The 20,499-nt window shown below is 43.9% G+C and overlaps 3 long non-coding RNA genes across 4 annotated transcripts in view; 2 read left to right on the forward strand and 1 right to left on the reverse strand.

The window, feature by feature from the left end:
• LOC109285621 (uncharacterized) overlaps positions 1–2,796 on the reverse strand; it is a 74,019-nt gene extending 71,223 nt beyond the window's left edge. The window contains exon 1 of one of the 2 annotated variants that reach the window (XR_009463001.1): positions 2,385–2,796. This is a non-coding gene — a long non-coding RNA (uncharacterized LOC109285621). The remainder of the gene's footprint in view (positions 1–2,384) is intronic. The other variant, XR_002093433.2, reaches the window with a different exon arrangement.
• Positions 2,797–9,946: 7,150 nt separating this feature from the next.
• LOC132251146 (uncharacterized) overlaps positions 9,947–20,499 on the forward strand; it is a 38,289-nt gene continuing 27,736 nt past the window's right edge. The window contains exons 1-2 of the long non-coding RNA XR_009463002.1: positions 9,947–10,278; positions 12,311–12,912. This is a non-coding gene — a long non-coding RNA (uncharacterized LOC132251146). The remainder of the gene's footprint in view (positions 10,279–12,310; positions 12,913–20,499) is intronic.
• On the forward strand, positions 10,659–12,304 carry LOC132251147 (uncharacterized). Its single transcript, XR_009463003.1, has 3 exons — positions 10,659–10,823; positions 11,528–11,705; positions 11,942–12,304. It is a non-coding gene; the product is annotated as an uncharacterized LOC132251147 (long non-coding RNA).

Below are 20,499 nucleotides of genomic sequence, written 5' to 3' on the forward strand. Positions count from 1 at the left end.
TCTGCACTTCTTTCATTGTCCCTACTAACTAGATTAAACTAGCACGGGTTTACCAGTACATGTTTGGTTCATACCTGGGATAGACAGAATATGGCATAATTTTGTATCTCTTCCTGCATAAGCAGTTAATAGATGATGGTTCTGATTTTACTCCTACTCTCATAATTTGTATTGATTCTCTTTCTTTTGAGGTCCTTAATGCTTCTAGCTGAGTCTAGGAATATTTCTGAGTCCTGGTGTAAAGAACAAATTACAAATCTTAATGACTGTACATGGAACGTTGTGTTTAACACAATGTTAAAGGAATTATTGCCTTTTTATTGTTGCCTCATTGTTGAGTCATGGCATGGCCATCTAGATCAGTTTCCTATTTGGAGAGGAAATTGGTAAGTCGAGTCAGGTATTCCCATAATCTATATATGTTTTGTAAATACATTTTTTAAAATCCTTTGTTCTTTGAGAAAAAAGTGGTGCAAAATATACACCGCCCCATACAGAAACCTTAGGCCTAAGCATTTCTTTTTTATCCACAGAAGCAGCTATCTTAGCTTCTGTCTCTCCGTGGGCTTCTTACAAATCTCAAACAAACTGAACTGCTTACACATATTTGTGCCCCTTTTCTTTCCTCCCTCAAATATACATGTGGGATCCTGCAGTCTAGGTGGTCTAGAAAAGTGGTCCAACAATTAACTCTTCCACTGCTGCTCTCTAATACAAAAAAGTTCACAAAAGTCTATGACAAAAGACAGTACCTTAACCTGAAAAATACCCTTAATGGTTTTCTGGGTGCAGTAACTGCACAGAATCTCTATCTCTTTCTCAACAGATTTTTATTCTGGGATCTATTATGGAAGCTATTAGCACCTTTGCCCATAATGATCTGATGACAGTGTAGCTGCATGCGGTTTCCAACACTTATTCTCCAGGGAATGTCCACAATTAACATAATGTTAGGAATCTGTGTGTGGGTGTACATGTGTCTACCCATCTGTTTAATGACTGTTATGCATCAGCTACTCCAAGTAAGGGAACTGTTTTGCCAGACATGGCCATAATTTCAACATGTTTCAAGGCAGGGGGAAATCTACATATTTGTGCTGTCATGTACCTAAAAAAGATATCTTCTATGCTAGTTTTGAGATCTGTTGAGGCCAATAGAGATGCGGTCAGCAGTTCTGAGGAACTGCTTACGTAAAGCAAGTAAACACTTGCTAATGTCAATATTTCCACCTTGCAACCAAGAGAAATCATTTCTGCTTCTTATCCTGATCTGCCCCAGTGATCTTATGGGAGAACTTCACATTAAATGGTCGTTTTGTGTGCTGCAGGCAATATTGGCATTGTTCAGGTGTATGTCATTGGTAAGGCATTGTATGGCATGACATGTAACTGCCTAGAATGACAACATTTAGAGGTCAATAAACATTTCAGCAACAATGTAGTTCTTGTAGGTAGCTCTGATGCATCAGAATCATGAGCTGAAAAGAATGGCTACAGGAAAGCCCACTGGAAAAATAGAAGGTCTGTGTTGCTATCTTCTTTTAATAGTGTTCATAGGGTTTTCCTTTCCTTTTGTCTACAAACAAGGACAGCATTCCATATATCAGAGATCTATACCCCCAGTTGGCGTAAATCATCATATTTCCTGTGGCTTAAATGGAACTATGCCAATTTACATCAGCTGAAGATCTGGCCCCCAGACTCCAAGTTTATCCTTTGTATTCTTGGATCACTAACCAGGGAAAATCATTATCATTTGCTTTTCCACTGCATACCCATACTGTGGTTAAAGATGAGTTACTGCATAGTTTGGGTTAATGGAGGTATATTCCCCTGAGACATAAGTACACACTAGCTTTAAGATGGGGATGGGTACTTTATTACAGTGTATAACTGATTTCAATGCTGCTTTATCATCTGCCAACATGCACACACAAACTAATAAGCTATTCACTGCCTTTTGCCCCTGAGGGTGCCTTTCAATGAGGAAAACCATTGATTTTTACCATCAGACACACAAACTATAAGCTATTCCCTGTATCATTCTATCCCCAGTGGTACATTCTGTAGGGAAAACCAACCATTTTAGTCTCATACACATACATAGACACAGGCACACACAAAGCAAACTAGTCTGTAAGAAACTACAGTGCCAAGATGTTTGATTTTTCTTTCTCCTTTCAGGAGAACAATTGATATTAACTTCAGCAATCTTGCTAAAATAATCTTCTCTAAAAATTATTTGATATGCTACAACCTTATACACAGGATAAATTATCTATGATTTCCCTGACAGCATCAAGAAAGTCACTATCACTATACTTTTATTGACAGCCTTGCAAGTAAGGTCAAAGACTGAATGGCAATAAAGTGTGTACCTGTACCTTTTTGGTGGTTTCTCTGTCTGCATTGATGTCTGTTCTGCTTCTTCTTTGCTGCAGTATGGAATAGCAACTCTCTCTATGCCCTAGATCAGCAGTTCCGTTTGCCTTTAAGACATAGCTCACCACTTCTAAAACGCAGTAAATGGAGCTATATTTTATGTTTATTTTGTTACTACATTTACATCCACTAATTTAGCTTCCCAAAGGTTACCCAAATAAAAAGGACCCAGATACTCAACTGGTGCAGTTCAGTTTAACTCGGCTTCAGTGGAAGTATACCAGTGGGCCCCTGCTAAGCACCTGTCCTATATTGTGCCTCCTCCTCTCCCTTTCAGTTTTCTTTTTAACAAACTGGCCTTGGGGAAATTAGCAGACATATAATCTCTTTTCTCCTCTCCAATCACAAAGAGGTAAGCAAGTAAACCACTGCTGCAGCTTCTCTTTCCTCTTCTAACTCCTCCTCAGCCATCTGGCAAAAGTAGCAAATGGAGGGGTTAAGGGAATACTGTTCACAGAGGTTCATGAGGCTTGGGAGACAGAAAGCATCCTGACCTGTCTGGGAAAAATAGTATGTGATGACCTGAAGCTTTGTTTAGCCTTTTCTGAAATACCAGTGACAATTTCAAGGCATGATGTTTTCTGGGCCTTTGGGGCTGGGAACACATGCTACCCCAGCAGTGATGTACAAGCATGAAGAGCATTTTTTTCTAGCTTTGGTGGTCATGATAAAAAGGATCTTAAACTTACATTATTAAAATTATGTTCTTTCTTATCTGCTACACATTGTCTGTCTAAATACTATTAGCAATCTCCTTCTACAAGACAAGCAACATCCCTCCCATGTTAGTAATTGTTTTTACAGTGATGTTGTTTTAGACAAATGTTGATAGTGTTACACTGGAGCAGTGCAGTGCAAAATGCAGTGCTTTGTAGGCAAATGCTTGCAGGTTCATATTCTATCCGATCTGTTGCAGAGGTGATTAACCATACAAACAATTTAGCAAGGGACGTGGTGAGTGTTCCATCTAGGACCAGATGCTTTAATTCAACACGTTGGGCTCAGCATAGTATATAGTATTATTTTAGTAGGTGAAATTATGATATTTGCTATATAGGATGTCGGCATAGGCAATATAGTGGTCTCTACTAGCCTTAAAAATACATGAATGAATGAATTTTAAAAACTAACTCAGGAATATTTTGAGTTGTATTTATTCAAAGTTGAAAGAGGTAAAATATATGCTTACAGAAAGATGATGTAATAGGAAAATTGCCATAATAGGTTTGTTCGGGGGAAGGGTTGAGGGGGAGATAAAAATAAATCAAGAACAGCTCAGTTCATGTAATATAAATAAAAGGATGCTTCTCCAATGTTAATATCAAAAGATCACTATTTCTTATGACAGTATCTCTGAGCAGAGCAGCTAAGTCTCTGATTGCTAATTAAACCATAGCAAAAAGCCCTTAAACAAAGCACCCCCACGCCTGACTAACAACTCAAGTCTCAGAGGCTTTCATAATTGAAAGTGGAAGAGATTAAATTAAGGAAATATTAGGGAGCTAATGAATGACAAAAAATAGTATTTGGTCTGTTTAGAATGGAGCAAAACGAAGAAAGAGCTTGCCTACTGTTAGCTGTGGACCAGTGTCAATTTAAATATCTATCAGGGTATCTGGATTAGAGCTATTAGCCATCTATTCCAGTGTCCCATCTCCAGCAGAGACCAACACAGTTAAGTTTTCTTGGTATTTTTAAAAACATCACTTGATACTGTTTTGCAGAATAAAACTGATGCTTAAGTTAATAATAACCTTTGCTACACTGCATTTCTGGGGAAAGGGCCTTTGAAATTAATTTTAAAAGTTGTAGAGTGAAATATAATTCAATTGCAGTCAATGGGAATTTTGTAATTGACTCTCATGGGGCTAGGATTTACCCATAAATGTAAGGAACATAATGAATGCCATTTACTAGAACAGGTCAAGGGCTTTTATCTGGTATCCTCACTTCAGTAGGGAAAGATATTCTGGTTTCTTTGACTGAAGCTAACTATGCAATACAGTGTAAGACTTTTTTCCTGTAGTTATATCTAGAGTCTACCCGCTTCACTTTACTATGGTTGTGTACCACTGCTGCTGCACAATAGCTACCACACCACAGAAGTTTTTCCAGGGTAAAATATTAATTTGGCATTGTCCAAAGTTCATACACATCTTGTAAGAATATTCTTTAAAGGGTTTCATGCAACATGTTTGCTTTTCTTTGGGAGAGACAAGGATTGTTAGCAAGTAAGGGCCTTGTTGCGCAGTATTTTTGGGTCGTTCCTGGAGCTCTTAACACCAGGATTGTTCACACATTAACACTCTAGGCTACAGCTTAATATAAGCACCCTAGGTGCCCCCTCTCTGGCCTGGAGGAGGCCCAATGCCTGCCCTCCTCAGCATCTCAGATTCCCACTCCTGCCCCTGCCACTTACTTGTGGTTGCCAGTGCTGTCTGTCCCAAGGGAGCAGGTGGAGAAAGGTTAACCTGCCTTTCCAGCTGCCGCCACTACTGCTCCCTGGGCTGGGCTCAGCATGGAGAAGAGCAGCAGCCTGGCAGCAGAGCTGGGCGGACAGGTTAACCCTTCCCTGCCTGCTCCCCTGGGGCAGACAGTGCAGGAAGCTACAAGTAAGTGTGTGTCAGAGAGGATGGGATGGGAAAGCAGGGGAAACAGGAGAGGCCTGGGGATAGGGGGTAGAAGCGAAGTCCAGAATAGGATGGGGAGGATTCTTAACTTTCAGTCCTCCAGGCCACTGCTGGCCTAAATGCATGCCTGCAGAAGATTTTCTGGCGCTTTGTCCCAAACTCAAGCTAGCACTAACACCAATCAATATTTGTGCAGTTCACAGCGCAATGCAGGGGTGGGGATTTATTTTGGGTGGACAAGTGCCCCGCCCCTTGGTTGCCATCTTGGTAGTGGAAGTCCTACCCCCTAACTCCTGACCTTTATCACTGGAAGTCCCTGCCCTTTAAACCTTTTGGGAAGGGGATTTGTTATCTTGGAAACAGAAAAAAACACCAAATTGTATACCAAAAATCTAACATCCACAATAACATATTTTCATTTAATTTTTCATAGATTTCATAGACATTAGGGCTGGAAGGGACCTTGGAAGATCATCGAGTCCAGCCCCCTGCCCAAAGGGCAGGAAGTCAGCTGGGGTCATAGGATCCCAGCAAGATAAGCATCCAGTTTGCTCTTGAAGGTGTTCAATGTAGGTGCTTGAACCACCTCCGGTGGCAGGCTGTTCCAGACCTTCGGTGCTCGGTCAGTAAAGAAATTCTTCCTTATGTCCAGCCTGAAACGGTCTAGCAGTAGTTTATGACCATTTGACCTAGTCGTCATCCCTTGGGGCGCTCTGGTGAACAAACGTTCCCCCAGATACTGGTGGTCACCCCTGATAAACTTATAGGTGGCCATCAGATCACCCCTGATCCTGCGCTTTTCCAGGCTAAAGAGCCCCAGGGCTCTCAGCCTGTCATCGTAGGGTCTGCTTCCCTGACCTCTGATCATGCGCGTGGCTCTTCTATGGACTCTCTCCAGCTTCTCCACGTCCTTTTTGAATTGTGGAGCCCAAAACTGGACGCAGTACTCCAGCTGCGGTATCACTAAGGCCGAGTACAAGGGGAGAATGACGTCCTGGGATTTGCTTGAGAAGCATGTATGGATGCAAGCCAGCGTTTTGGTCACTACTAGCCGCAGCATCGCATTGCAGGCTTATGTTCATCTTGTGGTCAATGATGACCCCCAAGTCTCTTTCTTCCATAGTGCTAGCCAACATAGCACTGCCAAGCCTATAAGGATGCTGCGTGCTTTCTTCCCAAGGTGGAGAACCTTGCATTTATCAGCGTTGAACACCATCAGATTCTCGTCTGCCCACTTGCTGAGCCTGTCCAGGTCAGCCTCGATCACCCGCCTGTCTTCTGGTGTGGATGCTTTGCCCCAAAGTTTGGTGTCATCGGCGAACTTGGCCAGTCCTCTTCTGACTCCAGTGTCCACATCATTAATTAAGATGTTGAACAGTATGGGTCCAAGGACAGAGCCCTGGGGGACCCCACTGGTCACAGGACACCATGATGAGTGACTTCCATCAATTACTACCCTCTGGGTCCGACCACAGAGCCAATTTTCCAGCCAGTGGATCGTGGAGGACCCAAGGCGACAATTGGCCAGTTTCTCCAAGAGGTGATCATGGGAAACCAGATCACTGGTTAAAAGATTTTTTTGTCCTGATTTGTGTGTATTTGTGTCATGTATATGAAGATAATTGCATAGTAGCTCAAAATGCAGTTTTACTTTTGTATATTGCAGGGGATGTGGGGGAGTATGGCTGGGTGTGTGTAGGTGGGTATGTGGTTTGTGGGGTGTGTGGAGGGGAGGGTGTCTGGGGGGGCATGGGGGGTGCATGCATGTGGTGGGGTGTGTGAGGATAGTAGTGAGTGGGACCCCTTCCAGAGACCCATGGATGTGTGTGCAGGGGGTGCATGTGGGAAAGGGTGTGGGAGTGTGGTGTTTGTGGGGGTGTGATTATGTGTGGGTGAGAGTGTGGTTCTGGGGTTTACAGGGGAGGGTTTGGGGGTAACTTTTCCCCTGCACCGAGCACACTCTGCCCTGCCAGCACTGCTGTTGCTGCAACTGTTTAGCATGAGTAGCCAAGTCTACAGCAGGTGCAGCATGAGTCAAGGCTGCATGCAGATCCCCGCCACTACTGTGGGGCTGGGGTCAGCAGCTGCCACTGCCTGGGCTGCCTAGAGAAGCAATCCAGTGCAGAACTGCCACAGCCCTGCTGTGTGCCCAGACAGCGTCAGGACGCACCACCATGGGATGATGCCTGGGCCAGATGGGACCAAGAGACCCGCTGTGGACTGGACAAAGCCCCTCTGTGGGCCGTATGTTGTCCACCCCAGTGTAACGTGTAGCAAGGCCCTAATATAAATGTCTTGTTAAACATATCCTGTTTTGAGAACACTACAGATCTCTTAGTCTGTCTTGACCCATAATTGCTTGGATGTTTTGCGGGATGAAAAAAAATGACTATGTAAAGGAATATACCAAGTGGTGTTTGGTGTGTTACAGGAAAATGTGAGCATGATTTTCTTTGGAGTACAGGAAACAAGTAGTCCTTAAGGCAATATAGGAAAATCTAAGGGAATAGCTTGTAGCTAACCTTTTTCCCATATCTTATTGATTTGTTATTCCCCTGAAGTATCTTATCATATAGTTTGTCAATTCATATTGGAAACCATCTAGACAAACAGGCCATACTGTCTCATGGTAAAAGGGATGTCAGAGTTGATAGTGGTAGGAGCCATATAAGAACTGTAGATTTTTAACTTCCTGTACCATGGACTGGTCTTTCCTATATATTAGTTCTATGCTTAGCACCGTGCGCCTGTAGTTTGTGGACATTGTCTCAAAACAAATAATAAAATATATAGATTGACTGAATTCTGTCTCACAGAAGTAAGATATGGTATAGTTGCTCTGGTAGTGATTACCAGGGGTCCAGATTTTCTGTTTCCCACGGAAAAACAGAAACCTCCCCACGGATTTTCCCTTTTAACCAAGCAAAATGCAAATTTTTCATTTTAACAGAGAAACATGGATTTTCCACTTTTACAAAGAGCTCTCTGTAGGCTGGCAGAGTTTGCAACCTGCTGAGCTCCATGCTCTGCTCCACCACCTCCCACAAGTGGCAGCTGGGGTTTGGGTGCTGCTGCAGGGGCAGGAGGCTGCAGACTAGAGCTGTGGGAAGCTTCAGGTGCTGATTTGATTCAGAGGAGATTTGGCCCAATTTGATGGCCGAATCTCCAAATCCGAATTGAATCAGGGGACTAACAAAAATCAATTCAAAACTCTCTGAATCTTTGGAAAACATTTGGAGAGCTTCAATGATTTGGGCAGTCCCCACCCACTGCAGCAGGGAGATGGAGCTGGACTCTGAGCTGGTAAGTAGGGGTAAGTAGGGGCTGGGGGAGGAGAGAAGGGACCATGAGGGGACCCCTGCCAGGCCCTCTCCCTTGCCTGCACCCCTAGCCACCCCCCGCATTGCTGTCCTGCCCACCCCAGCTCCTGGTTCTTTATAAAAAAGCCCCCACTCACCAGGTGCTGCTAGGCAGGGGGCTGATCCCCACTGCCCCCAACTGCCCCACACTGCATGGGAGCTCTGTGTGAATCCCCCACGCTGTCCCTGCCCACCCCCAGCTGCCCCCCCCACCCCAGCTCTGGCCTTTTAAGAAATAAACGCCCCCCAAAAAACCCAGGACTCACCAGCTCCTGCAGCGGCCTCAGGGCTTCAGGGGGCTTGTGCAGAGCCCCCCATGTGGCATGAGGCAGTGAGGGCCAGCAGGGATCATCATCCTGCTGTGCAGGAACTAGTGAGTGAGAGGTTTTTTTGTGGGGGGGGTTCTTAAAGGGCCAGAACTGGGGTAGCCAGAGCAGCTATGGGATAGCAGAGGGGGTCAGGGGCCATTCAATGTGGGACAGTGGGGGACAGCAGGGATTGCCCCCCCCCCAACCCGGCAGCACCCAGTGAGTTGGGGGGGGGGGTTCAAAATGCTGGGAGCTGAAGCAGGCAGGGCAGCCATTGCCAGGCTGGGAGAGTGGGTGGTGGATGTGGATGGGCCTGTGTGATTCGGAGATTCGGTTGAATCGATTTGGGACAATGATTTGAATCACAAAATTGAATCACTGTCCCCCAAATCAGCTGAATCCAAAGCGAATACTGCCACTTTGCACAGACCTACTGCAGACCTGGGTCCCTAGTGCCATACCCCTGGCAGCTGGGGCCCCCCTCTGGCAGGGCTGGTGTGGGCAGGAGACTGTGAGTGGGGAATAAGGGGCACCATCAGGGCTGAAGGGGGCTGTGGTGGGGGTGAGGGACACCAGAGGGCAGGGCTGAGGGGCTGTGTGCGCGGAGTGAGAGGCATCAGCAATGTCCAGAGGGCTGTGGGTGTGGAGAGGCACTAGCAGGGCTAGGGAGCTGTGGGTGGGGAGCAAGGGGCACCAGCAAGGCCCAGAGGGCTGTGGGAGGGGAGTGAGGGGCACCAGCAGGGCTGGGGGGCTGCTGTTTGGGAGTGAAGGGCCTCAACCTGCATCCTTGTGAACAAAGGAGGAAGGTTGAGCTTTGATTTTCTATGATAAAAACCCCCAAATCAAACACCAAAGTGTATAGGTACTTAGAATTTATTTTATTATAATGGTTAAGGCACTGGTAGGCTTCCAAATTGCTTAAAAATTGTAAAACTATCAATAAAACGGTGTTGAATTGATACATACATACATACAGATGTATCTGTATATATTGGGCCTGTGCAAAGCAACTAGTATTGGCTTCGGATTTGGATTCAGCTGTTTCGGGGGACAGTGATTCGATTCAGTGATTCAAATCACTGTCCCAATTGAATTGCGTTGAATCTGATTTGGAGATTCAGCTGCTGCTGAATCTCTGAATCAGCCAAGCCAGGCCCATCACCTCCTCCCCGCTCTCCCCGCCCCCGCCCCTGCTCTCCCAGCCTGGCAATGGCTGCCCCGCCCACCCCAGCTCCTAGCTCTTTGAGAAAAAAAAGCCCTGACTTAGCGGGTGCTGCCAGGTGGGTGGGGTGATCCCCACTGCCCCACACTGCATGGGGGGTTCTGCATGAGCCCCCCACCCTGCCCTGTTGCTGTTCCAGTCCTCCCCACGGGTGTCTCACCCGGGCCAGCTCCAGTCCTTTAAGGAAAAAAAAAGATAAAACCCCCAGACTCACCACTCCTGATGGTGGAGGGGTGATCCCCACTGCTCCACACTGGCCTGCAACATGTGGGGGTGTTCTGCACAAGCCCCCGAAGCCCCAGGCTGCTACAGGAGCGGTGAGTCCCAGGGCTTTTCTCGGGGTTTTTTTTTCTTAAAGGGCTAGAGCCAGCCCAAGGGGACCACCCATGGGGGGGGCCCAAGGAGCAGGAGGGGAGTCGGGGGGCTCGTGGTAGAGCCCTCCATGCAGCATGGGGCAGTGGGGGGCAGCAGGGATCACCACCTTGCCTGGCAGCACCCGGTGAGCATGAGGGCTTTTCTTTAAAACTCTGGGAGCTGGGGCAGGCGGGGCATCCATGGAGGGGGCTGGGGAGTGGGGGGGCTGGGAGACTGCCAGGGCATGGTTCCCTCCCCCAGCCTCGGCTCCTAGTACTTACCAGCTCAGAGTCAGCTGCAGCTCCCTGCTGCAGGGGGCAGGGCCTGCCTGAATCATCAAAGCTCTCTGAATGTTTTCCAGAGATTCGGAGAGCTTTGAATCTATTCTGACCTTTACATTGGTCTCCTGATTTGATTCAGATTTGGAGATTCAGCCTCAGAATCAGGCCAAATCTCCTCTGAATCAAATCACTACCCAAAGCTTTGCACAGCCCTAGTATATGTGTAGGTATGTATCAATTCAACACAATGTTTTATATATAAAAATATTAGTGGCATTTCATTTTGATCAGGGATTTGGGGGGTTTTAATCAGAAAATTGGCAATTTTTGAAATCAGAGAATTTGTGATTTTTAAGCAGAGAAAACCAGGTTCCCTGGACCAATGCGTTACAGACAATTCAACCCAACATGTGACTTGTCAGGTGCTGAATTGGGTGGGTTATTAAAAGACAGAAATTATAGGTGTCCCAAGATCGCAGAAAACTCTCTTTTTAGTAGAAGAGAGGTTGAAGTAGTTCAAGAGAAATAAGCCTGAACCTTGATCTCTTTTATTTGGTCTATGAATACCATGATAAAACAGGTAGGTAGTTTCAGGTGTTACCCCTTAAATATTTCCACCATCACTTGGGAAGAATAATTAGGAACATATTCAATCAGTCAAAAAAAGAAATCTTACTAATTCATCTAAATTTATACAGACACTATGTATCTGAGTTCAGTTTTATGTAATGAGTCACAATTCTGTGTCTCCTCTCCATAAAAAGATCTAGTCACAAACCCAGTTTTAAAGTAGCAGAACAGAGAAAATGAAAGTGGGTAATATAGCCTATTTTGTCTCCCTTCTGCAGAAGCTGGGTAGTAATGGATCCAAGTACAGTATAAGGACATGTGGGTTCTGCCTTCTAAAGGTTGATTGTATCTTTGCTGTTAGGAGAGATCAGTGGCAAATTACTCTGTTTTTGGATCAAAATGGAAGTTGAGGAGGAATCGGACAACCTGGCTACATCCACATGAATATGGATGTTTGGTTTCCTGGGATCAACTAGCAGCAGGACACCTTATGCCGCCACTAGTTATCCCTGGGGAACGCTTGTGCCATGCGAGCTCTGGTGCGTGTCAGGTTACCCTGGGTGGGGTAGGGGAGGCTGAGGCCAGCACTGGGCTGGCCCCTGCAGCTTTACCTTGAGTCCTGGAGGCCTCCTGGGGCTGAAGTCAGGGTGATCCTGTTGCTCTGAGCTTGGCCAGCAGCTGGAGTGTGGCTCTGGGTGGCCAGACTCTGGTTTTGAGTGAAGTGTGCTGCCACCACGGGCGCTACTCAACTTTTTTTTTTTTTTTTTTTGCACAGGTTTTTTTACCTCTGAATATCCTGAGGTAAAAAAAAAAAACAACCCACCACTCCCTTTGCAGTACAGAGAGCACCTGAATGTGAGATACGTGGCGCTGCAGGTGTGTCTGCAGTACCGCTTACCGCACAGCCGCGCTTGTCTGGATGCAGCCTTTGGAATCCTGGGTGCAGCCTCTGCAATCCTACAGAGATTCAGTTTACACATTGTCCTTTGCTCATAATATGCCCACAAGCACAACCTTACCCTTAAGAAATAGGCTTTTTCAGGTGAAATTGCAACTAGTTTCAACTGTTTTTTAAATACAGAAACATTTGCATTTAACAGGAGAATGGTTGAGATTTTTTTTTCTTTTTTCTTTTTCTATTCAGACAGCAATATAGTATTTGGAGCTGTGGGTTTTACTTCAGTGAGGATAAAACTGCCTGAGAAAATGGTCTCTCCTGAACCATTTGCCATCAGTGAGCTTTTGGATCTCAGTGAAGCCCTTTCCCTGCAGGTTGCAAAGGATGAAGGCGAGCTCTTTATGGATTACTCACTTATCAGACCTCTGATGTCTGAGCCTGTAAAATATGATCTATGACCAGTGGAAAAGTAGCAGAAGATTTTCATGGAAGTTCCAGAACTGCCTTCACTGTAGACTATAATTGTCCAATAATAAGAACCCTACTCTCAACTGCTTTTGCACAGGGTACTTTTTTCTTCTTTTTTTTCCACAATGTGAACAAAAACAACTTTCTTGGTAATTCGTTCAAAATGCTTTGAAACAGGAGAAAATGCTATCTTAAATCTATTTTCCCATTCTCATAGACCTGAATGTCTCCATATAGTTTTAAGAATTCTCTCTCCTTTTGACCCTGCTGGAGATGATGGACTTCATTTTGCTGTTGAGTACTAAAATGCAGTCCCCACTGGCATCAGATGCCTTACGTAATGCAGATTTTTTTGAAGGAAATAACCACACCGTCTTAAGGTTAGTGTGTTTTTTTGTTTTATTTTGTTTGAATTATTTTTTGAATATTCATATAATTGTAGAACCATATCATTACACAGGAATTGGTAGACAAATTCCTTACAATTAAAAGAAGCATCTTCAGCTAAATTGGCTTAGTACTCTTGACAGCAGAATGGCTCTACTTGATTTACCTCAGTTGAAGACCTGGCAGCAGATATGGAAAAGAACTGTTTGTCTCTCTCTCTGCCAGTGCAGCTCCTTAGCACATATTCTAGTGATGTATCAGGATGTCTTCCATCTCCCACATGACAAGACTCTCTTTGTTTCCCTTGGATGATGATTGCCCAGTCATAAATCTCACTAGTAGGGAGACTCTCCTAATTTTCAACCTAAATTTTCCCCTTCTCAACTGTATCATAAAATTCCTAGTGATTCTCTTGTAGGCAATTCTTCTCTCCTATTGGTGTATTACACCTTTCAGATACACATTATCATTTGTTGCTGGTTGTTGAAGAAGATTTTCATGGGAGTTCCAGAACTGCCTTCACTGTAGACTATAATTGCCCTATAATGAGAACCTGACTCTCAACTGCTTTTGCACAGGGTACTTTTTCTTTTTTTTTTTTTTTTTACATTGTGAACAAAAACAATTGCTATATTGCCACCAGTGAAGCCAATGAAGTGCCTAGAATTAATTCCTAAACGTACATGTACTCGATATAGCCTTATCGTAGAAAGAGGGACCTCCATTCCTATTCCAAGAAATGATGGTGGTTCAGCCCTTTTTTCTGTACATGGTGTTCCACTTGCACAAAATTTAAACTTTCCTGTACTCTCTGGGGACACACAACATAGGAGTAAAACATCAGTCAAGAAAGAATAACAAAGACAACTGAACTTAGAGAGAATTCCCTATCTTGCCTACTTAGGCACATGCTGTCACACAAAAACCTAACCTCATGTCATTTGTTCAGATAAACCTAAATAAATAGATAGGCCATGATCCCTAAAAATGAACAAACTCAGACTCTGGTTATATGACATAAATGTATACTGGTGTTCTCTGCCTTTTACTGAGAACAGCTGCCTCAGTCCCTCCAACCTTTACATCTAGAAATTGAGCAAAAATGTCTCAGCTTCTTAGATGGTATACACAGAAAAAAGCAGTTCCTATGGGCTATACTATGTCTCTGAAGCACTGGCTTGAATTACAAGCATTAGGGAAGCTCAAGGAAAGCCTCCACCTATTATACTTTAGAGAGGAATAAATTGTCCTTGAGCTACATGCTGTACCTACAGCATGTTGGGCTGTGTGGAGCCTAAGCAGTGCCTTTAACTCTAAAAGACAGTGTATGTGGAATGGATAAAGGACATTACTTTTATTATCCTTTAGCCCATGAACCACCATAAGTCAATGTCACATTTGGACCCTGAAGAAGAAAATTAACAGTCTAAACCATATGCAGTCGTATATGCTCAAAGTAGTACTCTGAATTGAAGTTGGTCAACCACTGTGGTCTAGGAGAAAAAATATGAAATGTTCTGTTCATGGCCCTTGCATTCTTTGCTGGCTGAATTTCAAGCCGTTTTCAAGTACTGCACTAAGCAGAGCTCATTGCAGTGGTGTAATCTGAAAAAGGTCTATGCAACTGTGGTAAAAGATATTACTTTCTGTGCAGAAGCAGATATAGTGCTTCTAGGCAAGGACCTAGGATCAACCAAGTGCCAAAGACTCCTAGGTCGCATCCATCTTGTGCCGTTGCTACTTATTCCTGGGGAATGCCCATGCCACACACCCTCTAGCTCATGGCAGGTTACCCCAGGTGGGGTAGAGGAGGCTGCGGCCTACAACTGTGCTGGCCCCAGCAGCCTTATCTGGGATCCTGGGGGCTAGGGAAACTGCAGCTGTGGTGCTCCTGCAGCTTATAGCCTGACCAGGAACCAGAGCATGGCTTTGGCGGGCCAAGCTCTGGTTTTGGGCAGCATGCACTGTGTGCATGTATGCCACCCCACTTTTTTCTGTGTGGGTTTTTTTGACCCCAGGATCTCCTGGAGTCCAACCCCCCTCCCCCCCACACACACACTGTAAGGTAGCAGTGCGGTAAATGCCTGAATGTGCAGTGTGTGGCTCCACAGACGGGTCTGCAGCACCATGTACCATATGGCCAAACTCGTTTGGATGCAGCCCTAGTTTGCAAACCTGTGTGCCAATAGGCAAGGATCTTTCTCTCTTAATTCTCCATATTAATAGTGTCTTAAAAGAGATGAGAGGTTGGAGAGAGACTTTGCTGCGCACTCAACAAAAAAAAATCTCTCTCACAATTTGATGTTCTTACTTCTCTGATTTGTGTTTTCCCCCTGATTCTTAATGTCTCCAGTGACTTTAATTTGACTTTTCTATGCTATGCATTTATGAGGAACTATTTTTGTTTTTGAATATGAGACTGTCCATGAGGCAGGTTTTCCCAAACAGTTGCAGCTCTGAGTCACCCTGAGTCAAATATTTTTAGCAGTTAACACTTGGCTGGATCACAGACCCATGGAAAAGATGTATTAAGTCATCTTATCCAGCTCTCTGCTAATGCAAGATTGTTTCCTACAGGACATTTCCTAGGACTTTTTCCCATTTAATTTAAATAAATAAAAGGTGATTCTGTCCTGCCCTATAAAGTAGTATTCTTCAGTCTAGTGTGTAGATTCTACCAGTGGGAATTTTTCCCTGATATACATAAAATCATTGTATCCATTACTCAATCACATTGAAAGCTGACTTCTTACCAGAATAGGATGGTATCGTGAGGGAAGGGCAATACTAAAAAAGATGGTCTTTCTCTTTTGTAATGTCACGATATTTCCTCAGTATCAGAAGTTTTTAGCAAGTTGTGCTAATACTTGGAATACTGTCTGCACTTATTTGAAGTTTAAGACTCTCAGCACTTATGGGAGGGGCACCATCTTGGCCCAATGATCAATAGCTCCACCAACTTCTGTAAGGCCAAGATTCCTTATGCTAGACTGTGCATCCCAGGTTTCAGGCATTCAAACTTTGTGACCATTTTCTAAAATGATTACCTGTGGTTTCCCTTAACAGCACTGCCTACTGCTCATTTCCACAATGCATCCTATCTTTACCCTGAAATTTCACTTTTCTAGGCACAGTATTTATTTGAAGGCTATTATTTAATCCAAGACTATAAACTTGCCATAGTATTGGAAGCTTTATAAATGTAATAACCATTATCTTTAGTGTTTGAGTATCAAAATTTTCACAATGGAAAGAGCCAGTTATTTCTCAATGATATATGATTTCATAGTCCTGTTTTTTGCAATGGGAAGCATAAGAAAATTCTTTCAAACTATTTTACTGAGTATTTTTTTAGTGGCCACTTTTGTTGTTTTTACAAAATAATAAGAATTAACAAATTTCAAGTCAGCAGCATTCCAAAACAACTTAGGGTTTCCACTGAACTCTGGTGAAATATTCAGCTGCTGAAGATTGTGAAAATTCAGTTTCCCCTGTAGCTTTAACTTTGATTTTCTTCAAGTTTGGCTGAACTGGAAAAATAGGATTTTTTAGCTAAAATAGAAAACAATCATCAGGGACAGAAGCCTCCCATGAAAAACTAGGCTAGCACAAGGGATATATTAGGTATGTTCACTCTTTTTCATTACACTGTCTTCTCTCTCTCGTTTATTCCAGATTTTCACTGGATATGTTTCACCTGATGTTTGCTCTATTTTTACTCTTAATATTGTTCTCTCTACCTTTTGATCCTGTTTTTCACTCTTTCTCCTACGTGGCTTGCATGCTCAGAGATGCTTAGGTTTGAATAGGACTTTTGAATTCCAAAGCCCAAATGAATTCAAATTAGGCATAACAAATCTGAATCTTCTCTGATGATAATAATGGGCCAGATCCTTACCTGGCATAAATTCAGGCAGCTTTGTTCTAAATATGAGGTTACAGAACAGTGTTTGTACTGTATTCAGTCACAAAAATAAGTTAATTGAATCCTGTGGTGTTACACTAACAAGGGATTTGGCCTGGTATGTTTTTAGTGCAGATTGCTGTATCTATTCCAACCAGTGTCAGATTGCCTTTCTCCCTTGTCAGTTTTATTTGCTCTAAACTCCAATAAGGAATAAGAGGTCTGACTTCAGTCACAAGGGGTAGAGTTGGATGTAGGAACATAAAGCAGTGCCACATGGTTGACTATAAAATCACTATGCCAAAATATACAATATACAGTCTAACAGTGGCCACATCTGGTACTCTTTCTGGTTGGTTCTGCTGGTAGCTGAAGCAGCTCATCTTTCAGCTCTCATTCTACTCATATTTGTCTCCAGGTGACTCAGAGCAAGTTTGCAAATGACACCAAGCTGAGGGGAGTAATAGATATGCTGGAGGGTAGGGCTAGGATTCAGAATGACCTAGACAAATTGGAGGATTGGGCCAAAAGGAATATCACAAGGTTCAACAAAGACAAGTGCAAAGTCCTGCACTTAGGATGGATCAATCCCATGCATCAGTACAGTCTGGGGGCTGACTGGATAGGCAGCAGCTCTTCAGAAAAGGACCTGGGGGTTACAGTGAACAATAAGCTGAATATTATGATTCAATAATATGCCCTTGTTATAAAGAAAGCTAATGGCATCCTGGGCTGCATTGTCTTGCCAGCTGGTCAAGGGAAGTGATTATTCCCCTCTTCAGCACTGGTGAGGCCATATCTGGAGTACTGGGTTCTCTTTTGGGTCCCTCATTACAGAAAGGATGTAAGCAAATTGGAGAGAGTCAGGTGCAGGGCAACAAAAATGATTCAAGGGCTAGGGCATATGTCTTATGAGGAGAGGCTGAGGGAACTGAGCTTATTTAGTCTAGAGAGGAGAAGACTGAGAGGGGATTTAATAGCAGCCTTCAACTACCTGGAGGGGGGTTCCAAAGAGGATGGAGCTAGACTGTTGTCAATGGTGGTAGATGAGAGAACAAGAAGCAACAGTCTCAAGTTGCAGCAAGAGACTTTAGGATACATATTAAGAAGAATTATCTCACTAGGAGGGTAGTAAAACACTGAAACAGGTTACCCAGACAGGTTGTGGAATCTCCATCCTTGGAGGTTTTAAAGACCTGGCTAGACAAAGCTTTGGCTGAGATTATCTAGTTGGAGATGGTCCTCCTTTGAAAAGGGGGAGTGCGCTAGATGACCTCCCGAGGTCCCTTCTGTGGCAGGACAGTAGGGAGTGCTACTATGCTGAGCCACCCACCTCACTGTACCAGGCCCAAAACCACACTTCAGGAGTCTCCCCTGTGCACCTACATCTGGCCAACTCAGTTTTTGGAGCACACCAGCAAGCCTGAGGTAATGCTGCCACCACCTGGGCACTGGTCTCTGTTAAGGCCCTGTGAAGCCTGTGGTACACAGACCCTGCAGACCTTGAGGGTGCTTATCCCACCATGGTATTTCAGATGCTTCTTTTAGCCTGAAGTATTCAAAAGTAGCCTCTTGAACTGGAGGAAAGTAAAAAAACAAGCCCAGCTTAGGTAACCAAGCAAAGGGAGCTATAAAGCTTTGTCTCTCCCCTCTCCCCACAGACATTCATAACTAGGCATGCTGAGCCAGATAGCTTTTAATTGATCAGAGAGAGAGAGAGAGAGAGAATGGGGAAGGTAGAGAACAGGGGAAGTTTAAGAGAATAACAAAACACCTTAAGCAGTACAGAATAAATCAAGTCTCATTCAATATTGAGTTCAGTGACCCTTTTAACATGTGACTAAAAGTCAGTTAATCCTAATATACTAGCTAAGTTTCCATATCTACTCAAAGTATAATTATCTGGAGCTACTCTCCAGAGGTCCAAGCTTTTCTGTGTTCCCAAAATGATTGCCTGACCCCTGCTGCAAGACAAAGGAAGAGCGAGCTCCCCCCTCCCTGAAAAATTTATTTCAGGCCAGTCACCTAGGTGACTAGGTTGAAAGACATCAGACAGTGTGGAGGCTGAGCTGTCTCAGTACAGATGTGGGGCAGACTGAGGAGGATTTCTTCATACCTTGCAACCCTTGCTTTCTATGAGACACAATCTGGGGCACAATGGATCCTTCTCCACTCCCATTTCTAAGTCTCATTCCTTAAATAAATTGCAGTAAGGCCTTAAATTGAGGGTTTTCAAATATGAAGTGAGAGTACTATTTATTAATTTTCACTAATTATGATGTTCTGCAATACCAACCCAAGGAACCCTCAATTCCTATTGCTGCACAAATACTTTGTTGCTATCTCATAGATGAAGAATCACATTTTGGACCAGACTCCATGTGGTATGAATCAATGCAATTGTGTTGAAGACAAAAGGCAAAAGCTTGAGGGACTTGTCTTTTAGATATCAAGCTAAGTAGATGACTCCTATGGCCTTCTAACCATTGATAATCATCAACTACAGTTGCAATTGTTCAGCCCTCTGGACTTTGAAATCCAACACTAAATTTCTGTGGTGCCAGTGGCTCAACGTGAGGGAGTACCAGGGGAAGATGTATTATGCTTTATGAGAAGACTTTCCTTGTTCAAGGTTCTAGAAATTAAGGCTTAAGAAAACTAGTAAGGACTAGACCTCTCAAACATTTTTTAGCTAATTACCTGATTGTAATTACTTTGAACTGTACCTTGGGCCTTTAATAGCCATCAACCAGTTGTAGTTTAAAGAAGGTTCATTTGTTTTCCTTACTGTGCCCCAAGCCATACAAAGACTTATTCACTTGTCTAATATGAAATCAAAGCGGACTACTTGATTGCACAAAATAAAGGGTATCTTTTCAGGAATTGGGCTGCTAAGATAAAGCATCTCTAAAAAGAAACAGTATAGTATGCCCTGATCGCTAATGAAATGCATGCACTTGGCTTGATTCTTTGTTACCCTGCACCTGGTAGAGTCACACCATCTGAGCAAAGTGGTGTAAAATGCTATGGTTCGGATTCATTTCTTTGTGCAGTGCTGAACCTGATGGAGTGTTGATCTATGAACAGGGCTAGTAGGTGCTACAACACTACAAATAAATAAAAATAACATTCTGTGCTTTTTGCATCGGTGTAACCAACTACAGAAGATGCAGGGCAAAAGAGAATCATGGACCAAGTACTCCAGTCCCTGCATGTTTACAAAAGCAGTTTCAGTTCAACTGAGTTCTGTGTGGGGTCAAATCCTGCTCACAGGCTGACCATGTGTACAGAAAAAGTAACTCAATTTGCTTCAATAGAGCAAAGTGCGAAGTTACTCTAGATTTACTTGAGGTAAAAAGGCAGAATTTGACTGATGGTGACTGATGGAAACCTGGTGGGACCCTACCCATGACTAGACAATACACATTGAGGGCTATAGGTTGTACAGATGGGACAGAGTAGGGAGGGAGGGAGAGGGGGAATGCTCTCTATATTAAGGAGCATTTGATCTACCCTAATCAAAATGGGATCAGAGGAGGAGAAAGTTGAGGTATTGTGGGTTAGGATACATGGAGGTCAGGGGGAAAGGGACTTGGTGGGGGAGTGGGGGGTCTGCTTCATACCACCTCTTCAAGAGGAGGAGCTAGACTTGGAATTCTTGAGGCAACTTTCAGAG

Source organism: Alligator mississippiensis, chromosome 6, assembly GCF_030867095.1.
Source record: "Alligator mississippiensis isolate rAllMis1 chromosome 6, rAllMis1, whole genome shotgun sequence".
Taxonomy (NCBI): Eukaryota; Metazoa; Chordata; order Crocodylia; family Alligatoridae; genus Alligator; species Alligator mississippiensis.